The following is a 22,323-nucleotide window of genomic DNA, read 5'->3' on the forward strand; positions in this document are numbered from 1 at the left end:
ACCTTGTAAGCTATCCCAATGCAGCAGAGTGGCGCAGCGGAAGCGTGCTGGGCCCATAACCCAGAGGTCGATGGATCGAAACCATCCTCTGCTAGGAAGCTTGGTTTTTGCAGTCCCTACCACATCAACATCTTCCTGGACAGCCCAATTTGAGAAATCGCTTTGTTTCTTAAAAAATGTCCTCTTCTCTGTCAATGCAGACATACATGCCTAAATACAGAAGATCATAGAATGGTAGAGTTGGAAGGGTCATCGGGTCCAAGCACCTGCTCAGTGCAGGATTACCTAAATCATTCCAGACAGATCTTTGTCCAGGCTTTGTTTGAACACTTCCATGGAAGGAGAACTCATCACCACCCGTGGTAACCTGTACCACTCATTGATCACTCTCACCGTCAGAAAGTTTTTTCTAATATGCCATTTAGAAAAGGGCTCTTCCCTTTGCACTGCAGATCAAAACTGAATGCTAAATCAGTCGCCTTAAAAAGCTTCAAGGCAGGGCTACGATAACAAATGAAGTCCTAGGCAGGTTTTTTGCCTAAGAGCACACAACAAGCTACCACAGTGCGCTAGAAAGTACGACTCTGGTGGGACTCGAACCCACAACCTTTGAATCACTTTCACTCTAGAAGTCCAATGCGCTATCCATTGCGCCACAGAGCCACTCTTAAGCCTTCCGCATAGTCAATTTTTGGCTGTGAAAAGGCCAGTGCATCTCACTTTTGTGACATCTATACTTAAAAAAAAAAAAAAAAGCCCTCAACTTTGGAAACTCTTGAATGCTGGGAATGTGCTAAAATTGCTGATCAGAGTAGACAGGTGGAAGCAGCAGGCAAGGGGGATTAGCTCACATGGTAGAGCGCTCGCTTCGCATGCGAGAGGTAGCGGGATCGATGCCTGCATCCTCCAACATCTTTACTTGCCAGCGCTTTGAAACTCTAGCATGATGGCCTTTTTATCTTTGGCGCTCAAAGAACTGGCCTTCGATAGCTCAGCTGGTAGAGCGGAGGACTGTAGAAGCAAATTAGCAATCCTTAGGTCGCTGGTTCAATTCCGGCTCGAAGGACCTTTTTGGCTAGCATTACCATTTTGAAGCTTTTAAACGGCTCAGACACACTGACAGCCACGTCTTTACGTGTAACATACGGCGCAAACAAAAGGCAAGCCCGTCCCTGGGTGGGCTTGAACCACCAACCTTTCGGTTAACAGCCGAACGCGCTAACCGATTGCGCCACAGAGACAACCACACATTGTGCCGCTGGCCAAATCCTCAGTCAGGTCAACTATATTCTCTCAGGTGACTACCTAAACAATAATATCAAAAAAAGGAAAAGAAGAGATAAACTAGAACACAACAGCGTGACTCAAAAGAGTACCCAACTGCCCACGGAGAGTGGCTCCCTGTTAGCGGCTTAGTAACAGTCAGAGGCTTCCTCAGCTTTGCCTCACCAGCACCTTGTAAGCTATCCCAATGCAGCAGAGTGGCGCAGCGGAAGCGTGCTGGGCCCATAACCCAGAGGTCGATGGATCGAAACCATCCTCTGCTAGGAAGCTTGGTTTTTGCAGTCCCTACCACATCAACATCTTCCTGGACAGCCCAATTTGAGAAATCGCTTTGTTTCTTAAAAAATGTCCTCTTCTCTGTCAATGCAGACATACATGCCTAAATACAGAAGATCATAGAATGGTAGAGTTGGAAGGGTCATCGGGTCCAAGCACCTGCTCAGTGCAGGATTACCTAAATCATTCCAGACAGATCTTTGTCCAGCCTTTGTTTGAACACTTCCATGGAAGGAGAACTCATCACCACCCGTGGTAACCTGTACCACTCATTGATCACTCTCACCGTCAGAAAGTTTTTTCTAATATGCCATTTAGAAAAGGGCTCTTCCCTTTGCACTGCAGATCAAAACTGAATGCTAAATCAGTCGCCTTAAAAAGCTTCAAGGCAGGGCTACGATAACAAATGAAGTCCTAGGCAGGTTTTTTGCCTAAGAGCACACAACAAGCTACCACAGTGCGCTAGAAAGTACGACTCTGGTGGGACTCGAACCCACAACCTTTGAATCACTTTCACTCTAGAAGTCCAATGCGCTATCCATTGCGCCACAGAGCCACTCTTAAGCCTTCCGCATAGTCAATTTTTGGCTGTGAAAAGGCCAGTGCATCTCACTTTTGTGACATCTATACTTAAAAAAAAAAAAAAAAGCCCTCAACTTTGGAAACTCTTGAATGCTGGGAATGTGCTAAAATTGCTGATCAGAGTAGACAGGTGGAAGCAGCAGGCAAGGGGGATTAGCTCACATGGTAGAGCGCTCGCTTCGCATGCGAGAGGTAGCGGGATCGATGCCTGCATCCTCCAACATCTTTACTTGCCAGCGCTTTGAAACTCTAGCATGATGGCCTTTTTATCTTTGGCGCTCAAAGAACTGGCCTTCGATAGCTCAGCTGGTAGAGCGGAGGACTGTAGAAGCAAATTAGCAATCCTTAGGTCGCTGGTTCAATTCCGGCTCGAAGGACCTTTTTGGCTAGCATTACCATTTTGAAGCTTTTAAACGGCTCAGACACACTGACAGCCACGTCTTTACGTGTAACATACGGCGCAAACAAAAGGCAAGCCCGTCCCTGGGTGGGCTTGAACCACCAACCTTTCGGTTAACAGCCGAACGCGCTAACCGATTGCGCCACAGAGACAACCACACATTGTGCCGCTGGCCAAATCCTCAGTCAGGTCAACTATATTCTCTCAGGTGACTACCTAAACAATAATATCAAAAAAAGGAAAAGAAGAGATAAACTAGAACACAACAGCGTGACTCAAAAGAGTACCCAACTGCCCACGGAGAGTGGCTCCCTGTTAGCGGCTTAGTAACAGTCAGAGGCTTCCTCAGCTTTGCCTCACCAGCACCTTGTAAGCTATCCCAATGCAGCAGAGTGGCGCAGCGGAAGCGTGCTGGGCCCATAACCCAGAGGTCGATGGATCGAAACCATCCTCTGCTAGGAAGCTTGGTTTTTGCAGTCCCTACCACATCAACATCTTCCTGGACAACCCAATTTGAGAAATCGCTTTGTTTCTTAAAAAATGTCCTCTTCTCTGTCAATGCAGACATACATGCCTAAATACAGAAGATCATAGAATGGTAGAGTTGGAAGGGTCATCGGGTCCAAGCACCTGCTCAGTGCAGGATTACCTAAATCATTCCAGACAGATCTTTGTCCAGGCTTTGTTTGAACACTTCCATGGAAGGAGAACTCATCACCACCCGTGGTAACCTGTACCACTCATTGATCACTCTCACCGTCAGAAAGTTTTTTCTAATATGCCATTTAGAAAAGGGCTCTTCCCTTTGCACTGCAGATCAAAACTGAATGCTAAATCAGTCGCCTTAAAAAGCTTCAAGGCAGGGCTACGATAACAAATGAAGTCCTAGGCAGGTTTTTTGCCTAAGAGCACACAACAAGCTACCACAGTGCGCTAGAAAGTACGACTCTGGTGGGACTCGAACCCACAACCTTTGAATCACTTTCACTCTAGAAGTCCAATGCGCTATCCATTGCGCCACAGAGCCACTCTTAAGCCTTCCGCATAGTCAATTTTTGGCTGTGAAAAGGCCAGTGCATCTCACTTTTGTGACATCTATACTTAAAAAAAAAAAAAAAAAAAAAAAAAAAGCCCTCAACTTTGGAAACTCTTGAATGCTGGGAATGTGCTAAAATTGCTGATCAGAGTAGACAGGTGGAAGCAGCAGGCAAGGGGGATTAGCTCACATGGTAGAGCGCTCGCTTCGCATGCGAGAGGTAGCGGGATCGATGCCTGCATCCTCCAACATCTTTACTTGCCAGCGCTTTGAAACTCTAGCATGATGGCCTTTTTATCTTTGGCGCTCAAAGAACTGGCCTTCGATAGCTCAGCTGGTAGAGCGGAGGACTGTAGAAGCAAATTAGCAATCCTTAGGTCGCTGGTTCAATTCCGGCTCGAAGGACCTTTTTGGCTAGCATTACCATTTTGAAGCTTTTAAACGGCTCAGACACACTGACAGCCACGTCTTTACGTGTAACATACGGCGCAAACAAAAGGCAAGCCCGTCCCTGGGTGGGCTTGAACCACCAACCTTTCGGTTAACAGCCGAACGCGCTAACCGATTGCGCCACAGAGACAACCACACATTGTGCCGCTGGCCAAATCCTCAGTCAGGTCAACTATATTCTCTCAGGTGACTACCTAAACAATAATATCAAAAAAAGGAAAAGAAGAGATAAACTAGAACACAACAGCGTGACTCAAAAGAGTACCCAACTGCCCACGGAGAGTGGCTCCCTGTTAGCGGCTTAGTAACAGTCAGAGGCTTCCTCAGCTTTGCCTCACCAGCACCTTGTAAGCTATCCCAATGCAGCAGAGTGGCGCAGCGGAAGCGTGCTGGGCCCATAACCCAGAGGTCGATGGATCGAAACCATCCTCTGCTAGGAAGCTTGGTTTTTGCAGTCCCTACCACATCAACATCTTCCTGGACAGCCCAATTTGAGAAATCGCTTTGTTTCTTAAAAAATGTCCTCTTCTCTGTCAATGCAGACATACATGCCTAAATACAGAAGATCATAGAATGGTAGAGTTGGAAGGGTCATCGGGTCCAAGCACCTGCTCAGTGCAGGATTACCTAAATCATTCCAGACAGATCTTTGTCCAGGCTTTGTTTGAACACTTCCATGGAAGGAGAACTCATCACCACCCGTGGTAACCTGTACCACTCATTGATCACTCTCACCGTCAGAAAGTTTTTTCTAATATGCCATTTAGAAAAGGGCTCTTCCCTTTGCACTGCAGATCAAAACTGAATGCTAAATCAGTCGCCTTAAAAAGCTTCAAGGCAGGGCTACGATAACAAATGAAGTCCTAGGCAGGTTTTTTGCCTAAGAGCACACAACAAGCTACCACAGTGCGCTAGAAAGTACGACTCTGGTGGGACTCGAACCCACAACCTTTGAATCACTTTCACTCTAGAAGTCCAATGCGCTATCCATTGCGCCACAGAGCCACTCTTAAGCCTTCCGCATAGTCAATTTTTGGCTGTGAAAAGGCCAGTGCATCTCACTTTTGTGACATCTATACTTAAAAAAAAAAAAAAAAGCCCTCAACTTTGGAAACTCTTGAATGCTGGGAATGTGCTAAAATTGCTGATCAGAGTAGACAGGTGGAAGCAGCAGGCAAGGGGGATTAGCTCACATGGTAGAGCGCTCGCTTCGCATGCGAGAGGTAGCGGGATCGATGCCTGCATCCTCCAACATCTTTACTTGCCAGCGCTTTGAAACTCTAGCATGATGGCCTTTTTATCTTTGGCGCTCAAAGAACTGGCCTTCGATAGCTCAGCTGGTAGAGCGGAGGACTGTAGAAGCAAATTAGCAATCCTTAGGTCGCTGGTTCAATTCCGGCTCGAAGGACCTTTTTGGCTAGCATTACCATTTTGAAGCTTTTAAACGGCTCAGACACACTGACAGCCACGTCTTTACGTGTAACATACGGCGCAAACAAAAGGCAAGCCCGTCCCTGGGTGGGCTTGAACCACCAACCTTTCGGTTAACAGCCGAACGCGCTAACCGATTGCGCCACAGAGACAACCACACATTGTGCCGCTGGCCAAATCCTCAGTCAGGTCAACTATATTCTCTCAGGTGACTACCTAAACAATAATATCAAAAAAAGGAAAAGAAGAGATAAACTAGAACACAACAGCGTGACTCAAAAGAGTACCCAACTGCCCACGGAGAGTGGCTCCCTGTTAGCGGCTTAGTAACAGTCAGAGGCTTCCTCAGCTTTGCCTCACCAGCACCTTGTAAGCTATCCCAATGCAGCAGAGTGGCGCAGCGGAAGCGTGCTGGGCCCATAACCCAGAGGTCGATGGATCGAAACCATCCTCTGCTAGGAAGCTTGGTTTTTGCAGTCCCTACCACATCAACATCTTCCTGGACAGCCCAATTTGAGAAATCGCTTTGTTTCTTAAAAAATGTCCTCTTCTCTGTCAATGCAGACATACATGCCTAAATACAGAAGATCATAGAATGGTAGAGTTGGAAGGGTCATCGGGTCCAAGCACCTGCTCAGTGCAGGATTACCTAAATCATTCCAGACAGATCTTTGTCCAGCCTTTGTTTGAACACTTCCATGGAAGGAGAACTCATCACCACCCGTGGTAACCTGTACCACTCATTGATCACTCTCACCGTCAGAAAGTTTTTTCTAATATGCCATTTAGAAAAGGGCTCTTCCCTTTGCACTGCAGATCAAAACTGAATGCTAAATCAGTCGCCTTAAAAAGCTTCAAGGCAGGGCTACGATAACAAATGAAGTCCTAGGCAGGTTTTTTGCCTAAGAGCACACAACAAGCTACCACAGTGCGCTAGAAAGTACGACTCTGGTGGGACTCGAACCCACAACCTTTGAATCACTTTCACTCTAGAAGTCCAATGCGCTATCCATTGCGCCACAGAGCCACTCTTAAGCCTTCCGCATAGTCAATTTTTGGCTGTGAAAAGGCCAGTGCATCTCACTTTTGTGACATCTATACTTAAAAAAAAAAAAAAAAGCCCTCAACTTTGGAAACTCTTGAATGCTGGGAATGTGCTAAAATTGCTGATCAGAGTAGACAGGTGGAAGCAGCAGGCAAGGGGGATTAGCTCACATGGTAGAGCGCTCGCTTCGCATGCGAGAGGTAGCGGGATCGATGCCTGCATCCTCCAACATCTTTACTTGCCAGCGCTTTGAAACTCTAGCATGATGGCCTTTTTATCTTTGGCGCTCAAAGAACTGGCCTTCGATAGCTCAGCTGGTAGAGCGGAGGACTGTAGAAGCAAATTAGCAATCCTTAGGTCGCTGGTTCAATTCCGGCTCGAAGGACCTTTTTGGCTAGCATTACCATTTTGAAGCTTTTAAACGGCTCAGACACACTGACAGCCACGTCTTTACGTGTAACATACGGCGCAAACAAAAGGCAAGCCCGTCCCTGGGTGGGCTTGAACCACCAACCTTTCGGTTAACAGCCGAACGCGCTAACCGATTGCGCCACAGAGACAACCACACATTGTGCCGCTGGCCAAATCCTCAGTCAGGTCAACTATATTCTCTCAGGTGACTACCTAAACAATAATATCAAAAAAAGGAAAAGAAGAGATAAACTAGAACACAACAGCGTGACTCAAAAGAGTACCCAACTGCCCACGGAGAGTGGCTCCCTGTTAGCGGCTTAGTAACAGTCAGAGGCTTCCTCAGCTTTGCCTCACCAGCACCTTGTAAGCTATCCCAATGCAGCAGAGTGGCGCAGCGGAAGCGTGCTGGGCCCATAACCCAGAGGTCGATGGATCGAAACCATCCTCTGCTAGGAAGCTTGGTTTTTGCAGTCCCTACCACATCAACATCTTCCTGGACAGCCCAATTTGAGAAATCGCTTTGTTTCTTAAAAAATGTCCTCTTCTCTGTCAATGCAGACATACATGCCTAAATACAGAAGATCATAGAATGGTAGAGTTGGAAGGGTCATCGGGTCCAAGCACCTGCTCAGTGCAGGATTACCTAAATCATTCCAGACAGATCTTTGTCCAGCCTTTGTTTGAACACTTCCATGGAAGGAGAACTCATCACCACCCGTGGTAACCTGTACCACTCATTGATCACTCTCACCGTCAGAAAGTTTTTTCTAATATGCCATTTAGAAAAGGGCTCTTCCCTTTGCACTGCAGATCAAAACTGAATGCTAAATCAGTCGCCTTAAAAAGCTTCAAGGCAGGGCTACGATAACAAATGAAGTCCTAGGCAGGTTTTTTGCCTAAGAGCACACAACAAGCTACCACAGTGCGCTAGAAAGTACGACTCTGGTGGGACTCGAACCCACAACCTTTGAATCACTTTCACTCTAGAAGTCCAATGCGCTATCCATTGCGCCACAGAGCCACTCTTAAGCCTTCCGCATAGTCAATTTTTGGCTGTGAAAAGGCCAGTGCATCTCACTTTTGTGACATCTATACTTAAAAAAAAAAAAAAAAAAAAAGCCCTCAACTTTGGAAACTCTTGAATGCTGGGAATGTGCTAAAATTGCTGATCAGAGTAGACAGGTGGAAGCAGCAGGCAAGGGGGATTAGCTCACATGGTAGAGCGCTCGCTTCGCATGCGAGAGGTAGCGGGATCGATGCCTGCATCCTCCAACATCTTTACTTGCCAGCGCTTTGAAACTCTAGCATGATGGCCTTTTTATCTTTGGCGCTCAAAGAACTGGCCTTCGATAGCTCAGCTGGTAGAGCGGAGGACTGTAGAAGCAAATTAGCAATCCTTAGGTCGCTGGTTCAATTCCGGCTCGAAGGACCTTTTTGGCTAGCATTACCATTTTGAAGCTTTTAAACGGCTCAGACACACTGACAGCCACGTCTTTACGTGTAACATACGGCGCAAACAAAAGGCAAGCCCGTCCCTGGGTGGGCTTGAACCACCAACCTTTCGGTTAACAGCCGAACGCGCTAACCGATTGCGCCACAGAGACAACCACACATTGTGCCGCTGGCCAAATCCTCAGTCAGGTCAACTATATTCTCTCAGGTGACTACCTAAACAATAATATCAAAAAAAGGAAAAGAAGAGATAAACTAGAACACAACAGCGTGACTCAAAAGAGTACCCAACTGCCCACGGAGAGTGGCTCCCTGTTAGCGGCTTAGTAACAGTCAGAGGCTTCCTCAGCTTTGCCTCACCAGCACCTTGTAAGCTATCCCAATGCAGCAGAGTGGCGCAGCGGAAGCGTGCTGGGCCCATAACCCAGAGGTCGATGGATCGAAACCATCCTCTGCTAGGAAGCTTGGTTTTTGCAGTCCCTACCACATCAACATCTTCCTGGACAGCCCAATTTGAGAAATCGCTTTGTTTCTTAAAAAATGTCCTCTTCTCTGTCAATGCAGACATACATGCCTAAATACAGAAGATCATAGAATGGTAGAGTTGGAAGGGTCATCGGGTCCAAGCACCTGCTCAGTGCAGGATTACCTAAATCATTCCAGACAGATCTTTGTCCAGGCTTTGTTTGAACACTTCCATGGAAGGAGAACTCATCACCACCCGTGGTAACCTGTACCACTCATTGATCACTCTCACCGTCAGAAAGTTTTTTCTAATATGCCATTTAGAAAAGGGCTCTTCCCTTTGCACTGCAGATCAAAACTGAATGCTAAATCAGTCGCCTTAAAAAGCTTCAAGGCAGGGCTACGATAACAAATGAAGTCCTAGGCAGGTTTTTTGCCTAAGAGCACACAACAAGCTACCACAGTGCGCTAGAAAGTACGACTCTGGTGGGACTCGAACCCACAACCTTTGAATCACTTTCACTCTAGAAGTCCAATGCGCTATCCATTGCGCCACAGAGCCACTCTTAAGCCTTCCGCATAGTCAATTTTTGGCTGTGAAAAGGCCAGTGCATCTCACTTTTGTGACATCTATACTTAAAAAAAAAAAAAAAAAAAGCCCTCAACTTTGGAAACTCTTGAATGCTGGGAATGTGCTAAAATTGCTGATCAGAGTAGACAGGTGGAAGCAGCAGGCAAGGGGGATTAGCTCACATGGTAGAGCGCTCGCTTCGCATGCGAGAGGTAGCGGGATCGATGCCTGCATCCTCCAACATCTTTACTTGCCAGCGCTTTGAAACTCTAGCATGATGGCCTTTTTATCTTTGGCGCTCAAAGAACTGGCCTTCGATAGCTCAGCTGGTAGAGCGGAGGACTGTAGAAGCAAATTAGCAATCCTTAGGTCGCTGGTTCAATTCCGGCTCGAAGGACCTTTTTGGCTAGCATTACCATTTTGAAGCTTTTAAACGGCTCAGACACACTGACAGCCACGTCTTTACGTGTAACATACGGCGCAAACAAAAGGCAAGCCCGTCCCTGGGTGGGCTTGAACCACCAACCTTTCGGTTAACAGCCGAACGCGCTAACCGATTGTGCCACAGAGACAACCACACATTGTGCCGCTGGCCAAATCCTCAGTCAGGTCAACTATATTCTCTCAGGTGACTACCTAAACAATAATATCAAAAAAAGGAAAAGAAGAGATAAACTAGAACACAACAGCGTGACTCAAAAGAGTACCCAACTGCCCACGGAGAGTGGCTCCCTGTTAGCGGCTTAGTAACAGTCAGAGGCTTCCTCAGCTTTGCCTCACCAGCACCTTGTAAGCTATCCCAATGCAGCAGAGTGGCGCAGCGGAAGCGTGCTGGGCCCATAACCCAGAGGTCGATGGATCGAAACCATCCTCTGCTAGGAAGCTTGGTTTTTGCAGTCCCTACCACATCAACATCTTCCTGGACAGCCCAATTTGAGAAATCGCTTTGTTTCTTAAAAAATGTCCTCTTCTCTGTCAATGCAGACATACATGCCTAAATACAGAAGATCATAGAATGGTAGAGTTGGAAGGGTCATCGGGTCCAAGCACCTGCTCAGTGCAGGATTACCTAAATCATTCCAGACAGATCTTTGTCCAGCCTTTGTTTGAACACTTCCATGGAAGGAGAACTCATCACCACCCGTGGTAACCTGTACCACTCATTGATCACTCTCACCGTCAGAAAGTTTTTTCTAATATGCCATTTAGAAAAGGGCTCTTCCCTTTGCACTGCAGATCAAAACTGAATGCTAAATCAGTCGCCTTAAAAAGCTTCAAGGCAGGGCTACGATAACAAATGAAGTCCTAGGCAGGTTTTTTGCCTAAGAGCACACAACAAGCTACCACAGTGCGCTAGAAAGTACGACTCTGGTGGGACTTGAACCCACAACCTTTGAATCACTTTCACTCTAGAAGTCCAATGCGCTATCCATTGCGCCACAGAGCCACTCTTAAGCCTTCCGCATAGTCAATTTTTGGCTGTGAAAAGGCCAGTGCATCTCACTTTTGTGACATCTATACTTAAAAAAAAAAAAAAAAAAAGCCCTCAACTTTGGAAACTCTTGAATGCTGGGAATGTGCTAAAATTGCTGATCAGAGTAGACAGGTGGAAGCAGCAGGCAAGGGGGATTAGCTCACATGGTAGAGCGCTCGCTTCGCATGCGAGAGGTAGCGGGATCGATGCCTGCATCCTCCAACATCTTTACTTGCCAGCGCTTTGAAACTCTAGCATGATGGCCTTTTTATCTTTGGCGCTCAAAGAACTGGCCTTCGATAGCTCAGCTGGTAGAGCGGAGGACTGTAGAAGCAAATTAGCAATCCTTAGGTCGCTGGTTCAATTCCGGCTCGAAGGACCTTTTTGGCTAGCATTACCATTTTGAAGCTTTTAAACGGCTCAGACACACTGACAGCCACGTCTTTACGTGTAACATACGGCGCAAACAAAAGGCAAGCCCGTCCCTGGGTGGGCTTGAACCACCAACCTTTTGGTTAACAGCCGAACGCGCTAACCGATTGCGCCACAGAGACAACCACACATTGTGCCGCTGGCCAAATCCTCAGTCAGGTCAACTATATTCTCTCAGGTGACTACCTAAACAATAATATCAAAAAAAGGAAAAGAAGAGATAAACTAGAACACAACAGCGTGACTCAAAAGAGTACCCAACTGCCCACGGAGAGTGGCTCCCTGTTAGCGGCTTAGTAACAGTCAGAGGCTTCCTCAGCTTTGCCTCACCAGCACCTTGTAAGCTATCCCAATGCAGCAGAGTGGCGCAGCGGAAGCGTGCTGGGCCCATAACCCAGAGGTCGATGGATCGAAACCATCCTCTGCTAGGAAGCTTGGTTTTTGCAGTCCCTACCACATCAACATCTTCCTGGACAGCCCAATTTGAGAAATCGCTTTGTTTCTTAAAAAATGTCCTCTTCTCTGTCAATGCAGACATACATGCCTAAATACAGAAGATCATAGAATGGTAGAGTTGGAAGGGTCATCGGGTCCAAGCACCTGCTCAGTGCAGGATTACCTAAATCATTCCAGACAGATCTTTGTCCAGGCTTTGTTTGAACACTTCCATGGAAGGAGAACTCATCACCACCCGTGGTAACCTGTACCACTCATTGATCACTCTCACCGTCAGAAAGTTTTTTCTAATATGCCATTTAGAAAAGGGCTCTTCCCTTTGCACTGCAGATCAAAACTGAATGCTAAATCAGTCGCCTTAAAAAGCTTCAAGGCAGGGCTACGATAACAAATGAAGTCCTAGGCAGGTTTTTTGCCTAAGAGCACACAACAAGCTACCACAGTGCGCTAGAAAGTACGACTCTGGTGGGACTCGAACCCACAACCTTTGAATCACTTTCACTCTAGAAGTCCAATGCGCTATCCATTGCGCCACAGAGCCACTCTTAAGCCTTCCGCATAGTCAATTTTTGGCTGTGAAAAGGCCAGTGCATCTCACTTTTGTGACATCTATACTTAAAAAAAAAAAAAAAAAAAGCCCTCAACTTTGGAAACTCTTGAATGCTGGGAATGTGCTAAAATTGCTGATCAGAGTAGACAGGTGGAAGCAGCAGGCAAGGGGGATTAGCTCACATGGTAGAGCGCTCGCTTCGCATGCGAGAGGTAGCGGGATCGATGCCTGCATCCTCCAACATCTTTACTTGCCAGCGCTTTGAAACTCTAGCATGATGGCCTTTTTATCTTTGGCGCTCAAAGAACTGGCCTTCGATAGCTCAGCTGGTAGAGCGGAGGACTGTAGAAGCAAATTAGCAATCCTTAGGTCGCTGGTTCAATTCCGGCTCGAAGGACCTTTTTGGCTAGCATTACCATTTTGAAGCTTTTAAACGGCTCAGACACACTGACAGCCACGTCTTTACGTGTAACATACGGCGCAAACAAAAGGCCCTGGGTGGGCTTGAACCACCAACCTTTCGGTTAACAGCCGAACGCGCTAACCGATTGTGCCACAAAAACAACCACACATTGTGCCGCTGGCCAAATCCTCAGTCAGGTCAACTATATTCTCTCAGGTGACTACCTAAACAATAATATCAAAAAAAGGAAAAGAAGAGATAAACTAGAACACAACAGCGTGACTCAAAAGAGTACCCAACTGCCCACGGAGAGTGGCTCCCTGTTAGCGGCTTAGTAACAGTCAGAGGCTTCCTCAGCTTTGCCTCACCAGCACCTTGTAAGCTATCCCAATGCAGCAGAGTGGCGCAGCGGAAGCGTGCTGGGCCCATAACCCAGAGGTCAATGGATCGAAACCATCCTCTGCTAGGAAGCTTGGTTTTTGCAGTCCCTACCACATCAACATCTTCCTGGACAGCCCAATTTGAGAAATCGCTTTGTTTCTTAAAAAATGTCCTCTTCTCTGTCAATGCAGACATACATGCCTAAATACAGAAGATCATAGAATGGTAGAGTTGGAAGGGTCATCGGGTCCAAGCACCTGCTCAGTGCAGGATTACCTAAATCATTCCAGACAGATCTTTGTCCAGCCTTTGTTTGAACACTTCCATGGAAGGAGAACTCATCACCACCCGTGGTAACCTGTACCACTCATTGATCACTCTCACCGTCAGAAAGTTTTTTCTAATATGCCATTTAGAAAAGGGCTCTTCCCTTTGCACTGCAGATCAAAACTGAATGCTAAATCAGTCGCCTTAAAAAGCTTCAAGGCAGGGCTACGATAACAAATGAAGTCCTAGGCAGGTTTTTTGCCTAAGAGCACACAACAAGCTACCACAGTGCGCTAGAAAGTACGACTCTGGTGGGACTCGAACCCACAACCTTTGAATCACTTTCACTCTAGAAGTCCAATGCGCTATCCATTGCGCCACAGAGCCACTCTTAAGCCTTCCGCATAGTCAATTTTTGGCTGTGAAAAGGCCAGTGCATCTCACTTTTGTGACATCTATACTTAAAAAAAAAAAAAAAAAAAGCCCTCAACTTTGGAAACTCTTGAATGCTGGGAATGTGCTAAAATTGCTGATCAGAGTAGACAGGTGGAAACAGCAGGCAAGGGGGATTAGCTCACATGGTAGAGCGCTCGCTTCGCATGCGAGAGGTAGCGGGATCGATGCCTGCATCCTCCAACATCTTTACTTGCCAGCGCTTTGAAACTCTAGCATGATGGCCTTTTTATCTTTGGCGCTCAAAGAACTGGCCTTCGATAGCTCAGCTGGTAGAGCGGAGGACTGTAGAAGCAAATTAGCAATCCTTAGGTCGCTGGTTCAATTCCGGCTCGAAGGACCTTTTTGGCTAGCATTACCATTTTGAAGCTTTTAAACGGCTCAGACACACTGACAGCCACGTCTTTACGTGTAACATACGGCGCAAACAAAAGGCAAGCCCGTCCCTGGGTGGGCTTGAACCACCAACCTTTCGGTTAACAGCCGAACGCGCTAACCGATTGCGCCACAGAGACAACCACACATTGTGCCGCTGGCCAAATCCTCAGTCAGGTCAACTATATTCTCTCAGGTGACTACCTAAACAATAATATCAAAAAAAGGAAAAGAAGAGATAAACTAGAACACAACAGCGTGACTCAAAAGAGTACCCAACTGCCCACGGAGAGTGGCTCCCTGTTAGCGGCTTAGTAACAGTCAGAGGCTTCCTCAGCTTTGCCTCACCAGCACCTTGTAAGCTACCCCAATGCAGCAGAGTGGCGCAGCGGAAGCGTGCTGGGCCCATAACCCAGAGGTCGATGGATCGAAACCATCCTCTGCTAGGAAGCTTGGTTTTTGCAGTCCCTACCACATCAACATCTTCCTGGACAGCCCAATTTGAGAAATCGCTTTGTTTCTTAAAAAATGTCCTCTTCTCTGTCAATGCAGACATACATGCCTAAATACAGAAGATCATAGAATGGTAGAGTTGGAAGGGTCATCGGGTCCAAGCACCTGCTCAGTGCAGGATTACCTAAATCATTCCAGACAGATCTTTGTCCAGCCTTTGTTTGAACACTTCCATGGAAGGAGAACTCATCACCACCCGTGGTAACCTGTACCACTCATTGATCACTCTCACCGTCAGAAAGTTTTTTCTAATATGCCATTTAGAAAAGGGCTCTTCCCTTTGCACTGCAGATCAAAACTGAATGCTAAATCAGTCGCCTTAAAAAGCTTCAAGGCAGGGCTACGATAACAAATGAAATCCTAGGCAGGTTTTTTGCCTAAGAGCACACAACAAGCTACCACAGTGCGCTAGAAAGTACGACTCTGGTGGGACTCGAACCCACAACCTTTGAATCATTTTCACTCTAGAAGTCCAATGCGCTATCCATTGCGCCACAGAGCCACTCTTAAGCCTTCCGCATAGTCAATTTTTGGCTGTGAAAAGGCCAGTGCATCTCACTTTTGTGACATCTATACTTAAAAAAAAAAAAAAAAAGCCCTCAACTTTGGAAACTCTTGAATGCTGGGAATGTGCTAAAATTGCTGATCAGAGTAGACAGGTGGAAGCAGCAGGCAAGGGGGATTAGCTCACATGCTAGAGCGCTCGCTTCGCATGCGAGAGGTAGCGGGATCGATGCCTGCATCCTCCAACATCTTTACTTGCCAGCGCTTTGAAACTCTAGCATGATGGCCTTTTTATCTTTGGCGCTCAAAGAACTGGCCTTCGATAGCTCAGCTGGTAGAGCGGAGGACTGTAGAAGCAAATTAGCAATCCTTAGGTCGCTGGTTCAATTCCGGCTCGAAGGACCTTTTTGGCTAGCATTACCATTTTGAAGCTTTTAAACGGCTCAGACACACTGACAGCCACGTCTTTACGTGTAACATACGGCGCAAACAAAAGGCAAGCCCGTCCCTGGGTGGGCTTGAACCACCAACCTTTCGGTTAACAGCCGAACGCGCTAACCGATTGCGCCACAGAGACAACCACACATTGTGCCGCTGGCCAAATCCTCAGTCAGGTCAACTATATTCTCTCAGGTGACTACCTAAACAATAATATCAAAAAAAGGAAAAGAAGAGATAAACTAGAACACAACAGCGTGACTCAAAAGAGTACCCAACTGCCCACGGAGAGTGGCTCCCTGTTAGCGGCTTAGTAACAGTCAGAGGCTTCCTCAGCTTTGCCTCACCAGCACCTTGTAAGCTACCCCAATGCAGCAGAGTGGCGCAGCGGAAGCGTGCTGGGCCCATAACCCAGAGGTCGATGGATCGAAACCATCCTCTGCTAGGAAGCTTGGTTTTTGCAGTCCCTACCACATCAACATCTTCCTGGACAGCCCAATTTGAGAAATCGCTTTGTTTCTTAAAAAATGTCCTCTTCTCTGTCAATGCAGACATACATGCCTAAATACAGAAGATCATAGAATGGTAGAGTTGGAAGGGTCATCGGGTCCAAGCACCTGCTCAGTGCAGGATTACCTAAATCATTCCAGACAGATCTTTGTCCAGCCTTTGTTTGAACACTTCCATGGAAGGAGAACTCATCACCACCCGTGGTAACCTGTACCACTCATTGATCACTCTCACCGTCAGAAAGTTTTTTCTAATATGCCATTTAGAAAAGGGCTCTTCCCTTTGCACTGCAGATCAAAACTGAATGCTAAATCAGTCGCCTTAAAAAGCTTCAAGGCAGGGCTACGATAACAAATGAAATCCTAGGCAGGTTTTTTGCCTAAGAGCACACAACAAGCTACCACAGTGCGCTAGAAAGTACGACTCTGGTGGGACTCGAACCCACAACCTTTGAATCACTTTCACTCTAGAAGTCCAATGCGCTATCCATTGCGCCACAGAGCCACTCTTAAGCCTTCTGCATAGTCAATTTTTGGCTGTGAAAAGGCCAGTGCATCTCACTTTTGTGACATCTATACTTAAAAAAAAAAAAAAAAAGCCCTCAACTTTGGAAACTCTTGAATGCTGGGAATGTGCTAAAATTGCTGATCAGAGTAGACAGGTGGAAGCAGCAGGCAAGGGGGATTAGCTCACATGGTAGAGCGCTCGCTTCGCATGCGAGAGGTAGCGGGATCGATGCCTGCATCCTCCAACATCTTTACTTGCCAGCGCTTTGAAACTCTAGCATGATGGCCTTTTTATCTTTGGCGCTCAAAAAACTGGCCTTCGATAGCTCAGCTGGTAGAGCGGAGGACTGTAGAAGCAAATTAGCAATCCTTAGGTCGCTGGTTCAATTCCGGCTCGAAGCCTGCATCCTCCAACATCTTTACTTGCCAGCGCTTTGAAACTCTAGCATGATGGCCTTTTTATCTTTGGCGCTCAAAGAACTGGCCTTCGATAGCTCAGCTGGTAGAGCGGAGGACTGTAGAAGCAAATTAGCAATCCTTAGGTCGCTGGTTCAATTCCGGCTCGAAGGACCTTTTTGGCTAGCATTACCATTTTGAAGCTTTTAAACGGCTCAGACACACTGACAGCCACGTCTTTACGTGTAACATACGGCGCAAACAAAAGGCAAGCCCGTCCCTGGGTGGGCTTGAACCACCAACCTTTCGGTTAACAGCCGAACGCGCTAACCGATTGCGCCACAGAGACAACCACACATTGTGCCGCTGGCCAAATCCTCAGTCAGGTCAACTATATTCTCTCAGGTGACTACCTAAACAATAATATCAAAAAAAGGAAAAGAAGAGATAAACTAGAACACAACAGCGTGACTCAAAAGAGTACCCAACTGCCCACGGAGAGTGGCTCCCTGTTAGCGGCTTAGTAACAGTCAGAGGCTTCCTCAGCTTTGCCTCACCAGCACCTTGTAAGCTACCCCAATGCAGCAGAGTGGCGCAGCGGAAGCGTGCTGGGCCCATAACCCAGAGGTCGATGGATCGAAACCATCCTCTGCTAGGAAGCTTGGTTTTTGCAGTCCCTACCACATCAACATCTTCCTGGACAGCCCAATTTGAGAAATCGCTTTGTTTCTTAAAAAATGTCCTCTTCTCTGTCAATGCAGACATACATGCCTAAATACAGAAGATCATAGAATGGTAGAGTTGGAAGGGTCATCGGGTCCAAGCACCTGCTCAGTGCAGGATTACCTAAATCATTCCAGACAGATCTTTGTCCAGCCTTTGTTTGAACACTTCCATGGAAGGAGAACTCATCACCACCCGTGGTAACCTGTACCACTCATTGATCACTCTCACCGTCAGAAAGTTTTTTCTAATATGCCATTTAGAAAAGGGCTCTTCCCTTTGCACTGCAGATCAAAACTGAATGCTAAATCAGTCGCCTTAAAAAGCTTCAAGGCAGGGCTACGATAACAAATGAAGTCCTAGGCAGGTTTTTTGCCTAAGAGCACACAACAAGCTACCACAGTGCGCTAGAAAGTACGACTCTGGTGGGACTCGAACCCACAACCTTTGAATCACTTTCACTCTAGAAGTCCAATGCGCTATCCATTGCGCCACAGAGCCACTCTTAAGCCTTCCGCATAGTCAATTTTTGGCTGTGAAAAGGCCAGTGCATCTCACTTTTGTGACATCTATACTTAAAAAAAAAAAAAAAAAAAGCCCTCAACTTTGGAAACTCTTGAATGCTGGGAATGTGCTAAAATTGCTGATCAGAGTAGACAGGTGGAAGCAGCAGGCAAGGGGGATTAGCTCACATGGTAGAGCGCTCGCTTCGCATGCGAGAGGTAGCGGGATCGATGCCTGCATCCTCCAACATCTTTACTTGCCAGCGCTTTGAAACTCTAGCATGATGGCCTTTTTATCTTTGGCGCTCAAAGAACTGGCCTTCGATAGCTCAGCTGGTAGAGCGGAGGACTGTAGAAGCAAATTAGCAATCCTTAGGTCGCTGGTTCAATTCCGGCTCGAAGGACCTTTTTGGCTAGCATTACCATTTTGAAGCTTTTAAACGGCTCAGACACACTGACAGCCACGTCTTTACGTGTAACATACGGCGCAAACAAAAGGCAAGCCCGTCCCTGGGTGGGCTTGAACCACCAACCTTTCGGTTAACAGCCGAACGCGCTAACCGATTGCGCCACAGAGACAACCACACATTGTGCCGCTGGCCAAATCCTCAGTCAGGTCAACTATATTCTCTCAGGTGACTACCTAAACAATAATATCAAAAAAAGGAAAAGAAGAGATAAACTAGAACACAACAGCGTGACTCAAAAGAGTACCCAACTGCCCACGGAGAGTGGCTCCCTGTTAGCGGCTTAGTAACAGTCAGAGGCTTCCTCAGCTTTGCCTCACCAGCACCTTGTAAGCTACCCCAATGCAGCAGAGTGGCGCAGCGGAAGCGTGCTGGGCCCATAACCCAGAGGTCGATGGATCGAAACCATCCTCTGCTAGGAAGCTTGGTTTTTGCAGTCCCTACCACATCAACATCTTCCTGGACAGCCCAATTTGAGAAATCGCTTTGTTTCTTAAAAAATGTCCTCTTCTCTGTCAATGCAGACATACATGCCTAAATACAGAAGATCATAGAATGGTAGAGTTGGAAGGGTCATCGGGTCCAAGCACCTGCTCAGTGCAGGATTACCTAAATCATTCCAGACAGATCTTTGTCCAGCCTTTGTTTGAACACTTCCATGGAAGGAGAACTCATCACCACCCGTGGTAACCTGTACCACTCATTGATCACTCTCACCGTCAGAAAGTTTTTTCTAATATGCCATTTAGAAAAGGGCTCTTCCCTTTGCACTGCAGATCAAAACTGAATGCTAAATCAGTCGCCTTAAAAAGCTTCAAGGCAGGGCTACGATAACAAATGAAATCCTAGGCAGGTTTTTTGCCTAAGAGCACACAACAAGCTACCACAGTGCGCTAGAAAGTACGACTCTGGTGGGACTCGAACCCACAACCTTTGAATCATTTTCACTCTAGAAGTCCAATGCGCTATCCATTGCGCCACAGAGCCACTCTTAAGCCTTCCGCATAGTCAATTTTTGGCTGTGAAAAGGCCAGTGCATCTCACTTTTGTGACATCTATACTTAAAAAAAAAAAAAAAAAGCCCTCAACTTTGGAAACTCTTGAATGCTGGGAATGTGCTAAAATTGCTGATCAGAGTAGACAGGTGGAAGCAGCAGGCAAGGGGGATTAGCTCACATGCTAGAGCGCTCGCTTCGCATGCGAGAGGTAGCGGGATCGATGCCTGCATCCTCCAACATCTTTACTTGCCAGCGCTTTGAAACTCTAGCATGATGGCCTTTTTATCTTTGGCGCTCAAAGAACTGGCCTTCGATAGCTCAGCTGGTAGAGCGGAGGACTGTAGAAGCAAATTAGCAATCCTTAGGTCGCTGGTTCAATTCCGGCTCGAAGGACCTTTTTGGCTAGCATTACCATTTTGAAGCTTTTAAACGGCTCAGACACACTGACAGCCACGTCTTTACGTGTAACATACGGCGCAAACAAAAGGCAAGCCCGTCCCTGGGTGGGCTTGAACCACCAACCTTTCGGTTAACAGCCGAACGCGCTAACCGATTGCGCCACAGAGACAACCACACATTGTGCCGCTGGCCAAATCCTCAGTCAGGTCAACTATATTCTCTCAGGTGACTACCTAAACAATAATATCAAAAAAAGGAAAAGAAGAGATAAACTAGAACACAACAGCGTGACTCAAAAGAGTACCCAACTGCCCACGGAGAGTGGCTCCCTGTTAGCGGCTTAGTAACAGTCAGAGGCTTCCTCAGCTTTGCCTCACCAGCACCTTGTAAGCTACCCCAATGCAGCAGAGTGGCGCAGCGGAAGCGTGCTGGGCCCATAACCCAGAGGTCGATGGATCGAAACCATCCTCTGCTAGGAAGCTTGGTTTTTGCAGTCCCTACCACATCAACATCTTCCTGGACAGCCCAATTTGAGAAATCGCTTTGTTTCTTAAAAAATGTCCTCTTCTCTGTCAATGCAGACATACATGCCTAAATACAGAAGATCATAGAATGGTAGAGTTGGAAGGGTCATCGGGTCCAAGCACCTGCTCAGTGCAGGATTACCTAAATCATTCCAGACAGATCTTTGTCCAGCCTTTGTTTGAACACTTCCATGGAAGGAGAACTCATCACCACCCGTGGTAACCTGTACCACTCATTGATCACTCTCACCGTCAGAAAGTTTTTTCTAATATGCCATTTAGAAAAGGGCTCTTCCCTTTGCACTGCAGATCAAAACTGAATGCTAAATCAGTCGCCTTAAAAAGCTTCAAGGCAGGGCTACGATAACAAATGAAATCCTAGGCAGGTTTTTTGCCTAAGAGCACACAACAAGCTACCACAGTGCGCTAGAAAGTACGACTCTGGTGGGACTCGAACCCACAACCTTTGAATCACTTTCACTCTAGAAGTCCAATGCGCTATCCATTGCGCCACAGAGCCACTCTTAAGCCTTCTGCATAGTCAATTTTTGGCTGTGAAAAGGCCAGTGCATCTCACTTTTGTGACATCTATACTTAAAAAAAAAAAAAAAAAGCCCTCAACTTTGGAAACTCTTGAATGCTGGGAATGTGCTAAAATTGCTGATCAGAGTAGACAGGTGGAAGCAGCAGGCAAGGGGGATTAGCTCACATGGTAGAGCGCTCGCTTCGCATGCGAGAGGTAGCGGGATCGATGCCTGCATCCTCCAACATCTTTACTTGCCAGCGCTTTGAAACTCTAGCATGATGGCCTTTTTATCTTTGGCGCTCAAAAAACTGGCCTTCGATAGCTCAGCTGGTAGAGCGGAGGACTGTAGAAGCAAATTAGCAATCCTTAGGTCGCTGGTTCAATTCCGGCTCGAAGCCTGCATCCTCCAACATCTTTACTTGCCAGCGCTTTGAAACTCTAGCATGATGGCCTTTTTATCTTTGGCGCTCAAAGAACTGGCCTTCGATAGCTCAGCTGGTAGAGCGGAGGACTGTAGAAGCAAATTAGCAATCCTTAGGTCGCTGGTTCAATTCCGGCTCGAAGGACCTTTTTGGCTAGCATTACCATTTTGAAGCTTTTAAACGGCTCAGACACACTGACAGCCACGTCTTTACGTGTAACATACGGCGCAAACAAAAGGCAAGCCCGTCCCTGGGTGGGCTTGAACCACCAACCTTTCGGTTAACAGCCGAACGCGCTAACCGATTGCGCCACAGAGACAACCACACATTGTGCCGCTGGCCAAATCCTCAGTCAGGTCAACTAAATTCTCTCAGGTAACTACCTAAACAATAATATCAAAAAAAGGAAAAGAAGAGATAAACTAGAACACAACAGCGTGACTCAAAAGAGTACCCAACTGCCCACGGAGAGTGGCTCCCTGTTAGCGGCTTAGTAACAGTCAGAGGCTTCCTCAGCTTTGCCTCACCAGCACCTTGTAAGCTATCCCAATGCAGCAGAGTGGCGCAGCGGAAGCGTGCTGGGCCCATAACCCAGAGGTCGATGGATCGAAACCATCCTCTGCTAGGAAGCTTGGTTTTTGCAGTCCCTACCACATCAACATCTTCCTGGACAGCCCAATTTGAGAAATCGCTTTGT

At 47.0% G+C, this 22,323-nt stretch overlaps 27 non-coding genes across 27 annotated transcripts; all 27 read right to left on the reverse strand.

The window, feature by feature from the left end:
* Window positions 1-579: 579 nt before the first annotated feature.
* TRNAR-UCU (transfer RNA arginine (anticodon UCU)) lies at window positions 580-663 on the reverse strand. Its single transcript is given in 2 exon segments — window positions 580-615; window positions 627-663. It is a non-coding gene; the product is annotated as a tRNA-Arg (tRNA).
* Window positions 664-1,167: 504 nt separating this feature from the next.
* Window positions 1,168-1,241, reverse strand: TRNAN-GUU (transfer RNA asparagine (anticodon GUU)). Its single transcript has one exon. It is a non-coding gene; the product is annotated as a tRNA-Asn (tRNA).
* A 791-nt stretch (window positions 1,242-2,032) lies between these two features.
* Window positions 2,033-2,116, reverse strand: TRNAR-UCU (transfer RNA arginine (anticodon UCU)). The gene is given in 2 exon segments: window positions 2,033-2,068; window positions 2,080-2,116. It is a non-coding gene; the product is annotated as a tRNA-Arg (tRNA).
* Window positions 2,117-2,620: 504 nt separating this feature from the next.
* On the reverse strand, window positions 2,621-2,694 carry TRNAN-GUU (transfer RNA asparagine (anticodon GUU)). Its single transcript has one exon. It is a non-coding gene; the product is annotated as a tRNA-Asn (tRNA).
* A 791-nt stretch (window positions 2,695-3,485) lies between these two features.
* On the reverse strand, window positions 3,486-3,569 carry TRNAR-UCU (transfer RNA arginine (anticodon UCU)). Its single transcript is given in 2 exon segments — window positions 3,486-3,521; window positions 3,533-3,569. It is a non-coding gene; the product is annotated as a tRNA-Arg (tRNA).
* Window positions 3,570-4,084: 515 nt separating this feature from the next.
* TRNAN-GUU (transfer RNA asparagine (anticodon GUU)) lies at window positions 4,085-4,158 on the reverse strand. The gene has a single exon. It is a non-coding gene; the product is annotated as a tRNA-Asn (tRNA).
* Window positions 4,159-4,949: 791 nt separating this feature from the next.
* On the reverse strand, window positions 4,950-5,033 carry TRNAR-UCU (transfer RNA arginine (anticodon UCU)). Its single transcript is given in 2 exon segments — window positions 4,950-4,985; window positions 4,997-5,033. It is a non-coding gene; the product is annotated as a tRNA-Arg (tRNA).
* A 504-nt stretch (window positions 5,034-5,537) lies between these two features.
* On the reverse strand, window positions 5,538-5,611 carry TRNAN-GUU (transfer RNA asparagine (anticodon GUU)). Its single transcript has one exon. It is a non-coding gene; the product is annotated as a tRNA-Asn (tRNA).
* Window positions 5,612-6,402: 791 nt separating this feature from the next.
* Window positions 6,403-6,486, reverse strand: TRNAR-UCU (transfer RNA arginine (anticodon UCU)). Its single transcript is given in 2 exon segments — window positions 6,403-6,438; window positions 6,450-6,486. It is a non-coding gene; the product is annotated as a tRNA-Arg (tRNA).
* Window positions 6,487-6,990: 504 nt separating this feature from the next.
* TRNAN-GUU (transfer RNA asparagine (anticodon GUU)) lies at window positions 6,991-7,064 on the reverse strand. The gene has a single exon. It is a non-coding gene; the product is annotated as a tRNA-Asn (tRNA).
* A 791-nt stretch (window positions 7,065-7,855) lies between these two features.
* TRNAR-UCU (transfer RNA arginine (anticodon UCU)) lies at window positions 7,856-7,939 on the reverse strand. Its single transcript is given in 2 exon segments — window positions 7,856-7,891; window positions 7,903-7,939. It is a non-coding gene; the product is annotated as a tRNA-Arg (tRNA).
* Window positions 7,940-8,448: 509 nt separating this feature from the next.
* On the reverse strand, window positions 8,449-8,522 carry TRNAN-GUU (transfer RNA asparagine (anticodon GUU)). The gene has a single exon. It is a non-coding gene; the product is annotated as a tRNA-Asn (tRNA).
* A 791-nt stretch (window positions 8,523-9,313) lies between these two features.
* Window positions 9,314-9,397, reverse strand: TRNAR-UCU (transfer RNA arginine (anticodon UCU)). The gene is given in 2 exon segments: window positions 9,314-9,349; window positions 9,361-9,397. It is a non-coding gene; the product is annotated as a tRNA-Arg (tRNA).
* Window positions 9,398-10,769: 1,372 nt separating this feature from the next.
* TRNAR-UCU (transfer RNA arginine (anticodon UCU)) lies at window positions 10,770-10,853 on the reverse strand. The gene is given in 2 exon segments: window positions 10,770-10,805; window positions 10,817-10,853. It is a non-coding gene; the product is annotated as a tRNA-Arg (tRNA).
* Window positions 10,854-12,225: 1,372 nt separating this feature from the next.
* On the reverse strand, window positions 12,226-12,309 carry TRNAR-UCU (transfer RNA arginine (anticodon UCU)). Its single transcript is given in 2 exon segments — window positions 12,226-12,261; window positions 12,273-12,309. It is a non-coding gene; the product is annotated as a tRNA-Arg (tRNA).
* Window positions 12,310-13,672: 1,363 nt separating this feature from the next.
* On the reverse strand, window positions 13,673-13,756 carry TRNAR-UCU (transfer RNA arginine (anticodon UCU)). Its single transcript is given in 2 exon segments — window positions 13,673-13,708; window positions 13,720-13,756. It is a non-coding gene; the product is annotated as a tRNA-Arg (tRNA).
* A 507-nt stretch (window positions 13,757-14,263) lies between these two features.
* On the reverse strand, window positions 14,264-14,337 carry TRNAN-GUU (transfer RNA asparagine (anticodon GUU)). Its single transcript has one exon. It is a non-coding gene; the product is annotated as a tRNA-Asn (tRNA).
* Window positions 14,338-15,128: 791 nt separating this feature from the next.
* On the reverse strand, window positions 15,129-15,212 carry TRNAR-UCU (transfer RNA arginine (anticodon UCU)). The gene is given in 2 exon segments: window positions 15,129-15,164; window positions 15,176-15,212. It is a non-coding gene; the product is annotated as a tRNA-Arg (tRNA).
* Window positions 15,213-15,717: 505 nt separating this feature from the next.
* On the reverse strand, window positions 15,718-15,791 carry TRNAN-GUU (transfer RNA asparagine (anticodon GUU)). Its single transcript has one exon. It is a non-coding gene; the product is annotated as a tRNA-Asn (tRNA).
* Window positions 15,792-16,582: 791 nt separating this feature from the next.
* On the reverse strand, window positions 16,583-16,666 carry TRNAR-UCU (transfer RNA arginine (anticodon UCU)). The gene is given in 2 exon segments: window positions 16,583-16,618; window positions 16,630-16,666. It is a non-coding gene; the product is annotated as a tRNA-Arg (tRNA).
* Window positions 16,667-17,339: 673 nt separating this feature from the next.
* On the reverse strand, window positions 17,340-17,413 carry TRNAN-GUU (transfer RNA asparagine (anticodon GUU)). The gene has a single exon. It is a non-coding gene; the product is annotated as a tRNA-Asn (tRNA).
* A 791-nt stretch (window positions 17,414-18,204) lies between these two features.
* TRNAR-UCU (transfer RNA arginine (anticodon UCU)) lies at window positions 18,205-18,288 on the reverse strand. Its single transcript is given in 2 exon segments — window positions 18,205-18,240; window positions 18,252-18,288. It is a non-coding gene; the product is annotated as a tRNA-Arg (tRNA).
* A 507-nt stretch (window positions 18,289-18,795) lies between these two features.
* Window positions 18,796-18,869, reverse strand: TRNAN-GUU (transfer RNA asparagine (anticodon GUU)). The gene has a single exon. It is a non-coding gene; the product is annotated as a tRNA-Asn (tRNA).
* Window positions 18,870-19,660: 791 nt separating this feature from the next.
* Window positions 19,661-19,744, reverse strand: TRNAR-UCU (transfer RNA arginine (anticodon UCU)). The gene is given in 2 exon segments: window positions 19,661-19,696; window positions 19,708-19,744. It is a non-coding gene; the product is annotated as a tRNA-Arg (tRNA).
* A 505-nt stretch (window positions 19,745-20,249) lies between these two features.
* Window positions 20,250-20,323, reverse strand: TRNAN-GUU (transfer RNA asparagine (anticodon GUU)). Its single transcript has one exon. It is a non-coding gene; the product is annotated as a tRNA-Asn (tRNA).
* A 791-nt stretch (window positions 20,324-21,114) lies between these two features.
* Window positions 21,115-21,198, reverse strand: TRNAR-UCU (transfer RNA arginine (anticodon UCU)). The gene is given in 2 exon segments: window positions 21,115-21,150; window positions 21,162-21,198. It is a non-coding gene; the product is annotated as a tRNA-Arg (tRNA).
* Window positions 21,199-21,871: 673 nt separating this feature from the next.
* Window positions 21,872-21,945, reverse strand: TRNAN-GUU (transfer RNA asparagine (anticodon GUU)). The gene has a single exon. It is a non-coding gene; the product is annotated as a tRNA-Asn (tRNA).
* Window positions 21,946-22,323: the final 378 nt, after the last annotated feature.

Source organism: Eleutherodactylus coqui, chromosome 1, assembly GCF_035609145.1.
Source record: "Eleutherodactylus coqui strain aEleCoq1 chromosome 1, aEleCoq1.hap1, whole genome shotgun sequence".
Taxonomy (NCBI): Eukaryota; Metazoa; Chordata; class Amphibia; order Anura; family Eleutherodactylidae; genus Eleutherodactylus; species Eleutherodactylus coqui.